A 4643-nucleotide genomic window follows, 5' to 3' on the forward strand; every position below is an offset into this window, starting at 1 on the left:
CTAAAGTATCCTTTTACTAAAGTTAAACAAGTATTTAATAAGCTAGCTTTAGCATTCCATTCCTTTATTGCCTATGCTGATAAACTCAGCCACCAATAAGGGAGCAGTGACATCATCAATAAAGAACACTAGGGCAAAATGGGACAATCACTTTTTTTTTTTTTGACAGGAAAGTAGGATTTATGGGTGGGCATGAGTAAGGAGGGGGCAGCGCCGAAGCTCTCATGAGTGCGGGGTCCGCCATGTGTCCAGGGGCCACGAGTAGGGATGTATTTGACCCCACAGCCGTCCGTGATAAGCCACCTTTCTGCCACCAAGTTTTCAAATTCATCTGCATTAAACTAAGTAAATCCCCACTTCTTGGAGATGTGGATCTTCTGGTGGCCAGGGAACTGAAACTTGGCCCTGTGGAGGGCCTTAATCGCATGCTCCTTGTTCTGCAGCTTGGTATGGATGGACATGATGACTTGGGCAACGTGGACCCTGGCCACTGTGCCCTGGGGCTTTCCAAAGGCACCACACATACCTGCGGTGGAGCCTAGACTGGGGACAGCATGCCAGTCATGAATGTCCATGGGAAAAAGCTGTCTCCAAGTTCCCTTGGGGCAAGCGGTACAGGCAACAGGCTGCGTACACTACCGAGGAGGCTGCGGTTTGCAGCCATTGCACACCAGGCCCCCATGGAGAAAAGAGCACAGTAGGCTTAACTGGCTGCAAAGGGACAGTTACTTTGGAACAGAGTTATTTGATAACAATGAATTAAAGGTCCCAAATCTCATTTTGTATATATATATACACACACACATAAATATACATGGATATAAATTCTTAGAAAGAGACATTTTGAGTATTTCTTATGCTTATAATCTAAAGATTATTCAAAATTAAAGAAAAAAATTAACATTGTTAGACTGTGTATGCATATATATACATGCATGTACAGCCATCTATGACATGATCATCTGTTACACATTTACATATACTAGTATATATATACTCACACGTTTCAATAATAACATGTCTTGTATTTGAAAACATGAATTTCTGAAGGAGTCCTAAGCACAGACAAGTAAAAAATAAATAAAGCTATGTTTTAAATTGAAAATTGGAAGAAAATTTCAAATTTTTATTCACACCAGTTTGAAAGTAATAAGAATCTAGAATAGATGACATATATATTTTAAGTTTATCAATGCAGCAACGTTTATTGAAATTCTGCTCAATGCTAAATCTGACAATGAGGGACAGTATTTTTTCCCCTACCTTCATCCCTCTCTTCTTCCTCTCTTCCTTTCTTTCCTCCATCACAAATGATTTCAAGGACACTGATTGAAATTCTGATTTACATTCTTCTCATTTAACACACTGTATGTTTTTTACATATAAAAATATTTTGGCTTCTTTTGATAATTTAATTAATGCTTCAACCTTTAGCTGGACAATTTTGTCCTTTAATAAATATTTGATGGATTTTGTGTTAATATAATTTTTAAAAGATTTTTGTCTTTCTAAGTGTTAAAGTAGTATGTGCTACATAATAGAAAGTTTTAAATTTCAAAATTTAAATCCAGAAAGCCCAGTGATAAAGAAATGGTTATGAAAATATGATATAGCCAGATATTGGGATGTTGCACAACTACGAAAGTAGTTTTTTTTTATATATATAATAAACTGGTAATATAAGATGGTAAGTGGAAAAGGACATAAAGTGGTATATGTGGTGTACTTTATATTTCAGTAATAGGCATCTATTTCATTATAAAGATATTTGTGCATTTATGTGTATTTAGAAAAGTTTATTAAGGATACATGAATATAAAGCTTTGGTCTCAGTATTCAGCTAAAATCTGCTATTGGGTTTCATCGTTGAGTTTTGGAAGTTCAAAGACCCACTTAAGTGTCATTTATGAAAGCCCTGAACTTTGCATGATCAGTGATCATATGATCGTATTTGTTATCATCATAGATAAGCATCATGACAATGTCAACAGTGCATATAAAGCCCATCTTTGGGGTTTGTCATTTAATATCAGATTATCTGAATATCCATTTCAAATATAGGTAAGGATTTTTGTTGAAACTTCTGTTAAATCTTTATGTGCTTTATACGATAAAATTCAATTTTTCTGGGGGAGTATGAAGTATTTATTGTAACCATCAAATGCAGCACTAATTAATTATTCTGAAACTGTTAAATCCACATATGTAGCCATTTATTGAGAACATTCAAATGTTTAAATTTATCAAGAGATAGATTGGGAATAGGAATGTTAAAAGAGAGGACATAGATAGCTAGATAACGTTTGGAAGAATATATATTTTTTAAACCAACTAATGCTTATAAAACTCTGAATAACATACTGCAAAATAAGAGGTATTAATCTACATTATAATACCAATGTCGATGTTTGCAGATGTTTTAGCCACAGTATATGTGGTTAAAATTCAATATTTATACATTAAACAAAACAAGAACGCTACATGATTCTTAGATATTTAATTCCATTTGGCCCAAGACTTTCTAGCAAAGAATTTGTTTTGTAATTTCTGGTTTATTCTGCTGATGAAGTAAAAGTAGAATGCCAACTCTACCACTCAACATTTCATGAGAAGGAAAAACATAAAAACCATATCAGTGATCAATCATATTTAATAGGACTTTTTAAAAAAGATTATACAGAGAACCAAAAAAAAAAATAATAATGGAGTGTTAGGAAATAACAGTTACTCTTAAATATCTTGCTTCTTCGCTGATTTCATTTGACAGTGAACATCTATTTTCTGCTGTGAAAGTGCAGTATATTGACTGCAGCAGCAACCCGGGACCTGACGGCAAGGAGGAATTATTCTTCCTGTACCACAACTGTGAAGCTTTAAAAATTTAACCACTAAAACTTTTGGTAAGCTAGTTGAACTAAAATATGATATTTTGGTAATGTTTCCAGTTTACTCTTGATCTCAGCCGGTCATTACAGGATGTTGATATTCCAGGTTAAACAGAGCATTATAACCTCTGGCTTTTGGCACTTGGAAAAATGTATGTTCAGAGCCTCTCTGAATATACACATTCATAGAAATTATTTATTAGTTTTATCTCTGGACCTTGATGTGTATTTTAGTTCTTTCTTCTTTTCTGGCTTCATTAGGTTGTTATTTGAGACACTTGACTATGTCAAAATGCCAACATCCATAAAAGTGATTAGTGTTTTGGAATACAGAGATATTTCTTTAATAATAGGATGAAATTCCGTGTTTTTGAATAGGCAGTGAACCAAATCATCAGTACCAAACATAAATGTGTGGAACAAAAATATGATATAACACAAAGAACTTAAAATGTGTCCATTACTGTTGATCTCAATGCTGCAGTTATAAAGGGATTATTTACACAACAGGTATTTGTGGATCCCAAATGATGTGGTGAGTGCCGTGTAAGCTATTATGGAAGAGGAAGTAAATAATATTAATAATAATAACCATAACAACTATCATTTGTTGAAAGCTCATTATATGCAGGGATTATCCAAAAGCATTCTATACTTTTAAATACTCAAAATAAAAATTTGACATTTTAAAGATAAGGAAAATAAGACTAGTTGGGTAACTTGCTCCAAGCCATAAAATGACGAGTATAAGCACCAATTCTGATTAGTGTCTACGTAACTCCAGCACCAGAGTGCTAACACCGTGCACGGTATGAAACATCACTGCTCAGTACACCTGGAAGGGGGAGACGCATTTAACATACAGCAACGAATCTGTGAACAAGAAAAGAGGTTTCAGTGGTGTGGTTACAAACATATATGTGGTTAGAATTCAAAGAAAGAGAGGACTGAGGGCTGGGCCTTTAAGGGTAAGCTGAGATGTATTTGGAGGAAAAGAAGAGGGAAAACATTCTAGGTAAATGATCAATAATGTGAACAAAGATACTTGAAAATGTTGATTTCTCTAGGGAAGTAGGGAAGTGTTTTTGGTAGAAGGAGTAGTGAGTCCACCACTTATACTATTCCCTTAAACATATTTCCAAATTTTAAATCTTTATATTAAATACCTTAGATGTCTTGTTATTCAGTGACTTATATTAAAGATACAAATTCTGATATGGGACTACTTAAAGCATTTCATAATAAGTAGAGTGCTGTGTTAAAATTGACAATATATCATTTTAAAGTTAACAAAATGGAAAATGGAATGAGTCTAATACTATCTCAATATTTCAGCATAAATATTTCCTTTTCGTTTTCTACCATTGCAATGAGGTAGGTTGTTGAGGAGGGATTTCTCATTTACAGATAAGGATACCACAACAGAGAGAGTAATTTGCCTAGGGCCACACAGCTACTTATCAGAAGAGAAGGGATTCTAAACCTGCGATTTTGGGGAGCCAGAGCAAGTCAAATTTTATAGAAGTTTATAGCTGCTTCTCATCTATTTTTCCGCCTTCAGACAATCCTACCTTCCAGAAGAAAACTTACTAAATTCAGCTGCTATCACCTTTTCACTTAAAAAAATTGTCTACTACTTTGGCGTTGTCTCAAAGCTTGATTTCTGAGACTAAAATATCAAAACTTTATGTAAGCGTATAACTTGTGATTGGGTCAGTTATTACATGAAAAATAGTTATCATTCTATGCCTATTCATT

General features: G+C 34.1%; 1 non-coding gene across 1 annotated transcript; it reads right to left on the reverse strand.

Annotated features, from left to right (window-relative positions):
• Positions 1-582: 582 nt before the first annotated feature.
• LOC115862144 (small nucleolar RNA SNORA70) lies at positions 583-717 on the reverse strand. Its single transcript, XR_004043012.1, has one exon. It is a non-coding gene; the product is annotated as a small nucleolar RNA SNORA70 (small nucleolar RNA).
• Positions 718-4643: the final 3926 nt, after the last annotated feature.

Source organism: Globicephala melas, chromosome 4, assembly GCF_963455315.2.
Source record: "Globicephala melas chromosome 4, mGloMel1.2, whole genome shotgun sequence".
Taxonomy (NCBI): domain Eukaryota; kingdom Metazoa; phylum Chordata; class Mammalia; order Artiodactyla; family Delphinidae; genus Globicephala; species Globicephala melas.